Source organism: Petaurus breviceps, unplaced genomic scaffold (assembly GCF_028583685.1).
Source record: "Petaurus breviceps papuanus isolate PSGF00001 unplaced genomic scaffold, PetGlider_PUasm1.0 174, whole genome shotgun sequence".
Taxonomy (NCBI): domain Eukaryota; kingdom Metazoa; phylum Chordata; class Mammalia; order Diprotodontia; family Petauridae; genus Petaurus; species Petaurus breviceps.
Window position 1 is genome coordinate 59468513 of NW_027185761.1, and position 13293 is coordinate 59481805.

A 13293-nucleotide genomic window follows, 5' to 3' on the forward strand; every position below is an offset into this window, starting at 1 on the left:
ACACTAATAGAAAACACAATGATAAGAAACCATCTTCTACCAAATGGAAGAAAGATTGAGCCAATAACCACTCTAGAAATAGTCTCAGAGAAAAGTTGGGGCCCTCCCAAGGCCAGTGCTGTCCTATATGCTTTTTGTCCACAGGGGAGTCTAGGAAATTTTCTGGTGAACTAGAAAAATGAGTGAGGGATATATCAAGAATGATGTACCCACTTCTTACTCTTTGAGCTTGAAAATGACTTCTATGGACAGAATCTGGATAGTAGCTTGAATAAAGAACTTATTCATCCATTCATAGCCTCTGGAGGGCCAGGAAAGTCAATATTTATAATTGTTAGAATAATTTAAATTCAATAAATATTCATTAAACACCTGCTGTGTGCCAAGCACTGGCTACACAAAGGGAAAAACACAACCGTTCCCCTGCCCTCGAGGAGCTTACATTCTGTAGTGAAGGAGATGGCATGTGCATAGAAAATGAAAGATAAAATATGTTCAAAGATATTTCTAGAAAGAAGACTCAGAACACTAAAGACAAAATTCATAAATGGTTTATTAAGCAAAACATTTCCTACTATACCTGCCCTGTGAGAGATTGCCTGCACTCTTGCTTCCATCTTACAAATGAGAAATCTGAGCCTTGGAGACGTTAAGCCATTTATCTCCAGACACACACTAGCATCAGAGCTGAGATTCAGATCCAATTCCAGACCTGACCCTCTTTCCACTCCAGCACCCTCTCAGTCGAATTTGCCTCAGTAATTTTTGCTGACAGACCCTGGCAGCTTAGTTCTTTAGGCCTCAGTTAGTGCTAAGTCTTACCAAGTTCCTCTCAGCATTGGCATTTTTATAAGGTGATCCCCAGTAATTGACATGATCAAGCCTAAAACAGAATCTTGATGAACACACCAAGGAATGTTCTTTCGGGAGTCACCTTCAAGGGACAAGAAATCATGACCTCCATCATTCCTAAAGAGAATGGACTAAGGTGAGGGGCTCAACCACGTGTCTGATGCTGACAAGTGTCTCGTTGCAATTTTGTAGACAAGAAATCAAATTCACTGACCCCGGCTAGATTGAGTAGAACTCAGAGGCAGCAGAATTGATTTCTTAGAGCAGAGATAAGGATTTGGAAATAGAATGAGCTGGAGATCCTTCTGGGCTCCAGCAAATGTTAATTCTCAAGCGCAAGGAGTATGTCTGTGTATATGTATCTGCTCCCATTGGGCTGAGGACCTGTGAAGGTTGAGGGTGGGGGTCTTGGACCTTAGGCTCCTCTTGAGGGCATAACTATTGACCTCCAGGCTGGCTTTATTTATAAGCTGGTCCCAACCTTTCCTGAATGGCTGTGTAAGAAAGCGGGCTACTCTCTTCCCTAGAGAATTTGTAAAGGCTAATCTGTTTTACAAGGTCCTGGAGAGCAGAGCCACTCTGCGGGACCATGGAGTTTCAGGAGTAAAATGGATTCTCTCCTTCCTCTCACTACTGCTTCCTCTCACTACTGTGTTAATCTGATTTAGGTTAAACCCCACTTCCTGCCCTTGGGGAAGAGATTCAAAGTGACAGCATCTCCCTATGGGAAGAAGTGAAAGAACATTGCCCAGGATGCAGAGGGAGGAAAGAACTAATAATAGCGATAAGAAAAACAACAGCCCAAAGTTTGTGGTTTGTTTGTTGTTGGGAGAGTTCGGATGTCACCTGCAAACATTTGAGGTGGCATCTAAACCAATGAGAACAGAGATCTATTTGAGTATTTGAGAGTATGTAGAAGACGCTCTGTGAGCCTCTCAGACAAAACTGAAATTGTAGGTGCCTTCAGTGAGCCCTCTAAATGCACCTTTCTAGTATGTTCACACCTTACTCCTTCCCCCCATGTACTGTGTGATCCAGTGAGCCTGGCCTTCTGGCTCCATCTCCCAAGTCCAGGCATTTCTCTGGTCTGGCCCCTAGGTCTGGAATTCTCCCCCTCCTTATCTCTGCCTCCCAGATTCTCTGAATTCCTTCATGCCCCAACCAAAATTCCACCTTCAACCAGGAACCTTTCCTGGTCTCTCTTAATGTCTGTACCTCCCTTCTGTTGACCATCTCCAATTTACTTGGTATGTAGTTGATTTGTACTTAGTCATAGGCATATTGTGTCCCCCATGAAACAGAGATTGCATTTTGCTTTTCTTTCTATGCCCAGATCCTATTGTCTTAATTTTCCAAAAGGTTGTGTATCTGGATAGAGAGGCATGGGGTAAGCAGGAGAGGTCCTTCACCTAACCTGGTGGGGGACAAAGATGAAGTCCTACAACATTCTGGTTTTCCTCCTCTGAAAGAGGTGCCATTTCTTAGCCCTATTAATAGAAAAGCAAATTTTGGGTGGGACCTCCACTATCTAGGGTTCTTTGATGATGGAAGATGAGGATGCCTGCATTCTCAGGCTTTCCCTTGCCAAATACTCCATTCTCATTCCAGTGTCCCCTTCAGGGGACTCCCTAGGCACAGTCAAGCTACTCTCTCTGTTCTCAGGCCAAGTCCCTGTAGCAGCAAGCACCCCAAGCGTCCTCAGGGTTTGCAGCTACCACAGGTTCTTGGATCTGCTTTGCTAAAGGAAAGCAACTCAAAATGGGTTAACAAGCTTACTTTAATCAGTCAGACATATATCGTTTACCTTATTCAGGAGAAAAGGTCAGCACCCTGAATCTCAAAGTATACAGGCATAATTATCAAGACAGAAACATCAAGTAGACAGATTTCCAAACTGTCCAACCATTACATCCATACCCAGTCAACATCTGGGTTTCCACATTCTGGGTTTTTCAAAGCCGGGGGACTCTCAACAACGGCTTCCCAGAATTCAGATCAAATCACAGAACACTTCTCAAAGTGAGTCCCAAAACAAAGCTACACATCAGGGCTTATATAGCCTTCTCCTGGCTCAGAGAATGTAACAACCTTATTGACCCACTGGCCAATCAAAAAGTATCTACTGAAAAACAAGCCTCCCTCCCCAGGCTTCTGGTGCACTTTAGCCTAGGGGCAGGGAAGATCTTTAAAATTTACATTCGCATTACAGTCCCAAATGCATTGCCCTGGCTTCCATCATTCACATACACACACACACACACACACACACACACACACACACACTGCCTCCTCTCACCCTCTCATCTTATGAGTTCACTCCCAGATCCCCTTCTCACCCCAAGCACTAAACTTTCCATAATGGACCACGCCTAGCTTCCAATCTAGGCTCCAGAAGCACAAGTCAATAGACACCAGGTCTTATGCTATTACATACAATAATATTAATAGCCAGCATTTAGATATCACTTATTATGTCCCAGGCTCTATGCTAAGCACTTCACAAATATTATCTCATTTGAGCTTCACAAAAACCCTGGGAGATAGCTGCTATTAGTAACCTCACTTTACATTGAGGAAACTGAGTCAGAGGTTAAGAGGCTGGCTCAAGGTTACACAGCTAGTAAGTCTCAGGATGCTTTGAATTCAGGCCTTCCTGATTGTAGGCCTGGCATTTTATCCATTGTGCTTGGCTACCCTGAAGCGGCAGGAGCTGGGTAAGAAATCAATCAATACTGAACACAGCTGGGTCTCTCAGCCCAAACTTACAGCACACCGAGTCATTGAACCACAAAGCCTAAGAGCCCGAAGTTCATCTGGGCCTTTTTCAGACTGTGACTGGCCTAATGCCACATCAGTAACAAAGACCAATGCCAGGAATTATAATCACAGAATAAGAGAAATGCAGAATTTGAGAGCTGGAAGAGATCTAGTCATCAGGCCAACTATAACCCTAAATCCGCTATAACATACCCAACACGTGGCCATCATTCCTCTGCTTGAAGACCTTTAGCAGTGGCAAACCTACTACCACCACTCAAGACAGGCCATGCTACATTAAGTATCTCTAATTGTCAAGTGCAATGGAGAGAGTGCCAGGCCTAGAGTCAGGAAGACCTGAAGTTCAAATCAACCCTGGACAAGTTACTTCGCCCTGTTTGCCTCAGTTTCCTTACCTGTAAAATGAGATGGAGAAGAAAATAACAAACTATTTCAGTATCTCTTCCAAGAAAAACACAAATGGCATCACAAAGAGATGGACGTGACTGAACAAAAATTGTTAGGGAACTTTCCCTCACATCAAGCCTAAACTGCTTCTTTGTAACTTGCACCCATTGTGCTGAGTTCCTGAAACCAAGAAGAACAAGGCGAATCTCTCCTCTAAAGGCTAACCTTTCAGATACTTGAAGGCAGCTCTCACACTATCTGAGTCTTCTCTTCTCCAGGCTCTGCTGAACACAGCCTCTGATTCCATCCATTGATCCTCATATACCATGCACTCAAGGTCCTTTGTTTTCTTGGTCACCCTTTTCTGGACATCATCCAGTTCATTTTAAACTGTGTTATCAGAGCATAAAGCAACCCTGAAGATAGGTGGTCTGACTGAGACATGCCACAGAAGCATTACACTGTTCTTATTCATAGAAACTAAGCCTCCCACTACAATTAACCACATTAGCTTTGGGGGGCACTATGTCACTCTCACGATTCATTTTAAGCTTGTTATACATAAAAACTTCCAGCACTTTTTCAGACAAATGCCAATCTAACTATATCTTCCCATTTTGGCCTTGGACGTTGACTTCTTTAGCCCAAGCATAACTTTACATTTATCTCATTTAATTCATCTTTTTAGATTTAGCTCAATTCTTTACCTCTTCTGTGATTCGGATTCTGTCTTGCAGTATGATATCTATCAGTTTTTTCTTGCAGTATGATATCTATCGGTTTTTTCTTGCAGTATGATATCTATCAGTTTTTCTTGCAGTATGATATCTATCAGTTTTGTGTCAGATGAAAATTTGACATGCATATTATTTATGCCTTTACTAAATCTAAAAATGTACAAAGGGCAAAGTCCCAACTTCTATGGCATTCCATCACAAGCTTGCTTCCAAAATGACATTGAACCACCCACAACTACTCTTAGTGTGGCCATTCAACTAGTTCCAAAGCAATCTAATCATACCATGGTTTAGTCTCCCCATTCTTTTCCTCAAGAATAGCCTGATTTGCTTATCAAATGCTTTGCCAAAATCTAGTTAAACTCTGTCAATCACATTTCCTTCATCTATTGGTTAAGCAATTCTGGGAAAAAAAGAAAATAAGTCAGTTTGAAATGAACTCAAAAAGAAATCCATGCTAGCTCTCTATAAACAACCCTCCTTTTTCTATGTTTGATGACAATGTCATTAATGATATGTCCTAAAAACCCAGAAATCAAAGAACCCCAGGTCTTATGATTACAAATCCAGTCTTCTCGGCAAAAATCCACCTATCTCAGAGTTGGTAGGGGTTTTTTAAATTTTTTTGTGTGTTTAGTTTTTCTATTTTCCCCGCAAAAAATGAAGATTAGATAGAATTAATCAGAGGAAATTTTTCATGGTTGCAGCTGTAGGGGACTGCAGAGGGAGAGGAGATAACTTAGTACTTGTGCCTTAAGCATCATTCCCCTGCCCAAAGTGGGCCCCAGAAGTCCAAGGAGTACCAAAAGAAAGGAATCCTGATCAAAGAAATCCCTTCACTTGTAACTACATAAAGCAAAGTGAAAAGTTTGCCAAATGCCATTACAGAGAGCATCAATCTGCAAAGTTCCTTCCTTCCCACTCATAACCTCCCTCCCACCCCTCCAAAAGAAAATTATCTTCATAATTGCTTCAGTTCTTTATTTCTCTTTGCCTGCTAGATATAGCCATAAATATCTCACAAATCTGACCTCAGGATTTGAATGTTTGCAATTGTTATTTCTTTGGTGTTTTTTTTTAAATTGTTCCTTTCCCTCAGGGGTCTTGGATCAGTATTAAAAATAATGAAGCAAAATATTAGGAACTGGATTTGGAAAAACTGTGATGTTTCTACATTCAATTTCAATAATGAGAGCCCTAATCTACTTGAAAATGGAGATAATACAGTATTTTTATCTGTTTTTTCTTTCCATTAATGAGCTGACATCACTGGCTAAGTTTCCCTTGGTTTTTAAGAAAATGTGTGTATTGTCTGCAGGAACAGAATTGTAACTAATTGAGTCTTTTATAGAAAGGATAATATAGAATTTCAAAGCCTAACACCATAATTGTTCCTTCTGATTATTTCTTAAATGATAAGGTAGAAGTTTAGGGCTTACACTCAATTCAATCAAAATTTTCAAACATAAATGAAGGAACTCCTTGCTGTGTTAAGAGTGCGCTACAAAATAATTACTGTACTTTGACTGTCAATATACATTTCCCCAGGGGAGCGAAGTGGAAAGAGGCAAACTCCTTTTAACTTTAATGCATGGAATTAACCCATCAGCTGGAGAGTGGACTCTTTAGCTCATCTAGCAGCAGAGAAAGACAGCATTCATCTCAACAGACCACCATCCACATGATGTTATTGATCAAATGAATCATAAGCTTATAGGTCTAAGTACTAGAAGGAATCTTCGTAATCATAGGACCAAACACCTAGAGCTAGAAAGGACTTCAGAGAAAATCTAGTTCAACATCCTTGTTTTATAGATAAGGTCATTGAAATTTGAAAAATGAGATGATATGCCCAGGGTTACACAGCTATAGTGTGTTTGGGGAAAGATTTGAACCTGGTTCTCACTGACTCTAATCTAGCCCTCTATCTACCAGGCTACACTGGCTCCCCAATGGATAGATGTAGCTTTCATCTGTTACTTTGGTGCAAGTAGGCAAGCATGATGAGAGAGATGATCAGTTTTACAGTAGCTCAAAAGCCACCTAGCCCAACCATTTCTAATTTCAGAAGAGGAAACTGAGGGCACAACAATTAGGTTTGCTTTCTTGGGAGAAAGCAAAGTGGCTTCTGAAAATAATCAATCCAAATCCAAAGAGATGCCTTTTTGAGGATAACTTAATTGCTAAGAATCTGCTCTTGAAAAGGTGGGAAAAACTGAAGACTTGAATGTTATGCAACAGTCCCATTTTTAGATGGATCTATCAACGAAGTTAACTTTCCTTGCAGGAGGCATACCAGCATTGATGACCTGATTTATTACTGCTCCATGATTACTACATCTGTTGATGTAGATGTCACTCTGATCTCTCTTGAGACTTAAAAATAGTACAGATTCTTGAGGGGAAAAAAATCGGTTTTGCTTTCCTTTCCCTGAATCACGGTGCCCAGGTTAATTTTTTACAATGTGATCAATTACATAGTGTTTCAGAAAGCCAGGATGATACATCTTCAAAATAACAGGAGTGCAAAGCACAGAGAGTGGTGGGTCTGACCTGCCGCATCTTACGGTAATAGGGAAATAGATGTGATCATGAGGATCTTCAAAATTAATCATTGTCTCCTCTTTGCCTAATTGCACAGAAATATAACCTCAGCTATTTCCTGGGAAGAATTAGAGCTAGGTGATAATCCTCACGTATCTCTTAGCTGTCTCCTTCTGTTCTCACTCAGTCACCTTCCTAAGAATTAGCATTTATATGACATTTTAAGGTTTGCAAATCATTTAATGTATATTATCCCAGTTGATTCTCATAACAACCCCATGACAAAGATATTATTATTACTATTCCCTTTTTAAAGATGAAGAAATTGAGGCTTAGAGAGTTTAAATGATTAAGTGGTAAATTTAAGTGATGCGTATGTGTGTGTATCACAGAGATTTATTTGTGTATATAGATATCAATGCATGTGTGTAGGGAGATATCTGTGTGCACGTATGTTTGTTTGTGTGTTCATGCATTTCCATGGTGTATCTCCCCACTGAAACAAAAGTTCTTTTAGGGAAGAAATGGCTTTCTTTTTGTCTTTGCACCTCAGCATTCCATACACTATTTGCCACTAGTAGGCATTTAATAAATGTAAATTTTCTTGGATTGGATCATTGATAAGTTATCATGTCTGGTCCCCAAATCCTAATCACTAGGCTTTCTTCCAGTCCTAGCTTTGCCATTTTCTAGCTGTCTAACCTCTAGGAAATCACCTCATCTCTTTCAGCCTCAGCACATCCATCTAGAAAGATAGGATTGTCTCTAAGGATCCCTTCCAGATCTGACATTATTTGATGATGATGATGATGATATTGTATACTGAGTTAAATGTTCAAGACCCTCTCTGAGGTGCTCAGGATATAACAATAAAAGTTACCAGCCTTGAGAGACTGACAAGCTAGTAGTATAGGGAAGGGAGGAGAGAGGAAAACATATAATGAAAAACTCCAATACTGAAGAGAAAGTGATGAAGTTCATGAAAGGTGAAGCAGAGTCATCTGTGACACTGAAGGAAGGAGGGATAAATCTAGCTAGAGGAATCTAGGAATGCCTCATGGCAAAGATGGTGCCCCTCTTCTGACTCCAAAACCCAGAACTCTTTCTACCCCTCGTGGTGTTGGAGGAATTTTGCCAGGATGACAACCCTAACAATCTGTTCAGATTTTATTATCTACTGCCACTTTTCATGAATTGTTGACGTCTTACTCAGTGGCAACATTTTCTGTTCAATTTTGGTCCAAGTGAACATCAACTGTCTTATTGATTTTAACATAATTTCACCTCCCTCCACCCTCTTTCTGAGGTGTGGGAAGGAGTTTTCCATTCCAGTCTCCTGCTGCCTCCCACTGATGAGGCCTGAAAGAGCCCCCTTGCCTGTACAATTCTTATCTAGTTTCCAAAGCATGTTCATCCCTCCTCTATAACAGATAGTAACATATACCAGTGAAGGATTCACAAGAGCAGATTTTGATGTTACATTCTGTACCTGACAGCAAGTGCACATATAAGTCAATAGGAAATACATGCAAAGTGAACCTGAGGTTGTTTTAGGCAGAAGAGACTAGCAGCTCATTAGCTCATTGGATTAAATGAGTTAACCAATATAAAAGTTTTTGCAAACCTTCAAGTTCTAAATAAAAGTTAAATATACAATTACAACTATTAGTGGAGAAAAGCTGTTTTTAAAAAGTTGACACTTGAGTTAAACCCTGCAGGGGCTAAGGATTCTGAGACTCAGGAGAAGAGGGCTACATTCTACGCATAAGGGACAGAGTTTACAAAGCTCAGAGATAGTATTTTACACCTATCAGAATGGCTAAAATGAGAGAAGGGGGAAGTGATAAATGTTGGAGGGGATATGGAAAAAGTAGGACATGAATTCATTGTTGGTGGAATTGTGAACTGATCCAACCATTTTGGAGACCAATCTGGAATTATGCCAAAATATTATTAAACTACCTATGCTTTTTGACCCAGCAGTACCACTACTAGGTCTATTTCCAAAGATGACTTTGTAAAAAGGAAAAAGACCCTATATGTTCTAAAATATTTATAGCAGCTCTCTTTGTGGTAACAAACAACTAGAAACTTCAGGGAAATCCATCAACTGGGGAATGACTAAACAAGTTGTGGTATAGGGTTATGATGGAATACTACTGTGCTATAAGAAATTATGAACTCAATGATTTTAGAAAAACATGGAAAGATTTGCATGAAATAATGAAGAATGAAATGAGCCGAATGAAAAGAACATTGCAACAATAATAGCAATATTGCTTTAAGAGCAACTTTGAGTAAATAAGTGATTTTTTCTATTATAAAATATCCAAATTAACTATAAAGGGCATATGAAGGAAGATGCCATCTGCATCCAGAGAAAGAATTGAAAAATACAAGTAGATATTAGAATAATTTAACATATATATGTTGTATATTTTATTTTATATTTGAATGGAATAACAAGTTGTGATCGTAGATTTGCAGTTTCATGTGCAATCATCTTTTTGTTATGGAAATGTTTGTTTTACTTCATAAATTAAAAATAAAACTTTAAAAAAAAAGAAGAAAAATGGTAGAGCAGGCTGTTTGGGTTGAGGCATATAAAGTGTGCATAAATGTCAACCAGAGCCATCTTATAAAGGACTTTAAATGCCAAAGAGAAGAATTGGTAGTTTATCCTAGAGAGCCAGTGGAGCCTATTGGGCAGGATAATGGCAGGTTACACCTTCATTTTAGGACTATCATCTTGCCAGTTTTGTGGACAATGGATCAGAGAAGGGGGAGACTGGAGGCAAGGGGGCCAATTGGGAGATCACCGCAACATTTTAGGTAAAAAAGTGATAAGGAGAGAAATGAGCATGGAAGCCAAGTAATCACAAAGAAGGTAGTAGATATAAAATATGGATATGGAACTAACGGACATGGCATCCACTTGGACGTGAGGGAGGTAGATATCAGAGGAAAGAAGGTCTACTCCAAGGCTGAAAATTTGAGTCGTGGGAAAGTCAGTAGTAACCTTGAAAGACAGGGGAAAGTTAAGAAAAGGGAAATAGGAGGGGAGAAAAGTACAAGACTGGGAAAGTAAGAAAGGGCCAGGATGTAAGGAGCTTTAAATGCCCAAGGCAGAGCTTTGTATTTGATCATAAAGGTAATAGGAAGCCGTTGATGTTTACTGGGTAAGGGGAGAAGGGTGATATGACCAGACGCACTTTAGGAAGGTCGATCGATAACCCCATGGAGGATGGACTGAAGTGGGGAGAGATGGAAGGCAGGCAGCCCCACCAGCAGGCCATGTTAGTAGTACATGTATGAAGAGATATGGCTGTACACCAGGAACATAGCGCACTCTACCATGGGAGCCGAGAAAAGGCAATATATTTGATGGATATTGTGAAAACAGAAATGAGGATCCACGGCCACAGACGGGCTCTGAGCAGTGAGTGTGAGAACAGAGTCAGGATGATTCCCAGGTTCTGAGTCTGAGCCACTGGGAGGGGGGCGGTGTCCTCTCCAGCAACAGGGAAGCTCGAAAGAGCTCAGGGTTTGGGGTAGAGGTGATGACGTCACATTGGACTTGCCCAAGGCCACATGGACAGTTAGAGAGACACAGAGAGCCTGAAGCAAAGTCTTCCGATTCTTCATCAGTTCTTTCCCCATAATAGCATGACTTTGGTCTGGCCTCCATAGCATTAGTGATGACAGAACCCAGCCCTGTGACTCTCAGGTGTCTGGAAGGGGGTGGAAGGAAGGGCTAAAGTATTAGCGACCACATAGGACATTGTATGGAGAGCTAGAGAGCTGGCCTTGAGTCAGGGGGCCCTGGGTTCAAACCTGCCTCCGACACATCCTGACCTATCCGTATGACTTGGGATATCTCACTTAATCTCAAATATCCTGGAATCCCCTAGAGGTAATTGTCGAATGCCCCAGGATGCAAAGAAGTCACCAGTCTGCATTGTGAGAGGGAGTCTCCTCACCAGGGAGTTCCTCCAGGAATGAAATCCTAGGTCTAGGCCTTGTTCCCATAGATGCCACACAAAGGCTTTGTGAACCATATGATCACAAGGACCTGGCACTCTGGAAAACTCATGGCACTAGGACATCTCATGTTTTTAATGCCTCAGTTAAAGCTCACAGTGGGTAAAATGCTAGATTTAAGAGTTTGGGAAGACCTGCATTCAAGCTCAGCCTTGGAAACTTAATAGTTATGTGACCCTGAGCATGTTGTTGGCCTTGTTTTCCTCATTTGCAAAGTGGGGATAATAATAGCACCTACCTCCCAGGGTTACTGTGAGGATAAAATGAAATAATATTCAGAAAGTTATTTGTAAACCCAAAATCACCTTATAAATGTTAGCTACTGTATATTGTTGTTAACGTCAAATTAAAATTCAACACACATTAAGCACGTACTGTGTGTAAGGCACTATGTTTAGTGCTGATGATACAAAGAGAAGACAATGGTACAAAAGAAATAGGAACAAGCCTAAAAGTCAGAGAACCTAAGCTCTAAGCCCACTTACAGATGCTGTAACTTGGGGGGCCTCAGTGTCTTTATCTGCAAAATGGGGGTGAGGGGAGGCTGGACTAGACAATCTCTCCAGTTCCTTGAAGCTCTGAATCTATGATATGAAAAATCATAGTCCCTCTCCTTAAGGAGCTTAGAATCTCATTCATCACCATCCAATAAATGGATCTAACCAGATACTGGAAAAACAAAATGTAAATAAAGAAAAAAAAATGTGGATTTGAGAGGCAGTTAGGGGGCACAGTGGACAGAGCAATGGACCTGGAGTCAAGAAAACAAGTTCAAAGCCTGCCTCAGACATTTACCTACGTGACATTGGGCAAGGCACAACCTCTGTCCTCAACTATAAAATGAAGATAAAAGCAGCTAACACCCAAGGTTGTCATGATGACCCATTGAGAGGCTATTGGTAAAGCACTTAGCACAGTGCTTGGAATGTAGCTTGTGTCCTTCCTGCCTTGCCTAGAGCCGGCTGCATGGACAGCCTGCCTAATGAAGCCCTCGATATCTGTATCACAGACAAATACAGTGAGTGGAAATTTAACTGGGCTTAGAACTTATCTGAAAGAGGAGGTTGAATCTATTGCCTTTGAGAAATTTTGTGGTGCTTTTCCTGACCCCCAATCCCTCTCTGTGTCCAATGCCCATACCACTAACAACCACTGTGTTCTCACAATGTCATCTGCCTGTGAATCATGGAATGCCACAATGGCAGATCTCTAATGACAAGTGACTCAAGGAGCAGCCAGGAGACGTCAGTGTATTTCAAATCAAGGCATAAAGGACACTATACAGGATGGGTAACAACAACAAAAGAATGAGGGACGATTGTGCAGCAAGAAAGAGACAAGAGATGGTTATTGAACATGGATTAGTGTCTGCTACATACTCAACAAGAAAAAGAGCTTTTCCAGGGAGCTTGACAAAATCTGTATGGCTGATACATAGGAAACATGGGCAAGAATCCCAAAGGCCAAGAATGTGTTCAGAAATTACAGTATATCCATGAATGAAATCATGGATTTTTCCTTCCTTTGCCACAGAAACCCCCTCCAAAAAAAATCCAAAAACATGCAGTAGAAGACAGTCAGATGGAACAAGTGTTATGAGATGCCCTCCCATCCAACATTCCTGCCAATGTCTCCTTCTACTCCCCCTCTTATCTGGACACATTTTCATCCTTACAGAAGCGAGCCCAGAACCTCCAGTCTACTCTAGTCCTTAGGACCACTCCTTGCTTCCCAGTGTTGGTGAACCTGGACTCTAGGACCTCTGCCTTTCAGAGCAGACATGGCTGCTCATCCCACTTGGGGGAAAAGGGGATTCACCAACTGGATTTCTTCCAGTAAAAAAGAGGATAGATAGGTAATGGATATGAATAGATGGATGGATGTGGTGATGATGATGATAATGGTGATGATGATGATGATGGTGATGATGATGATGGTGATGATGGTGAGAACG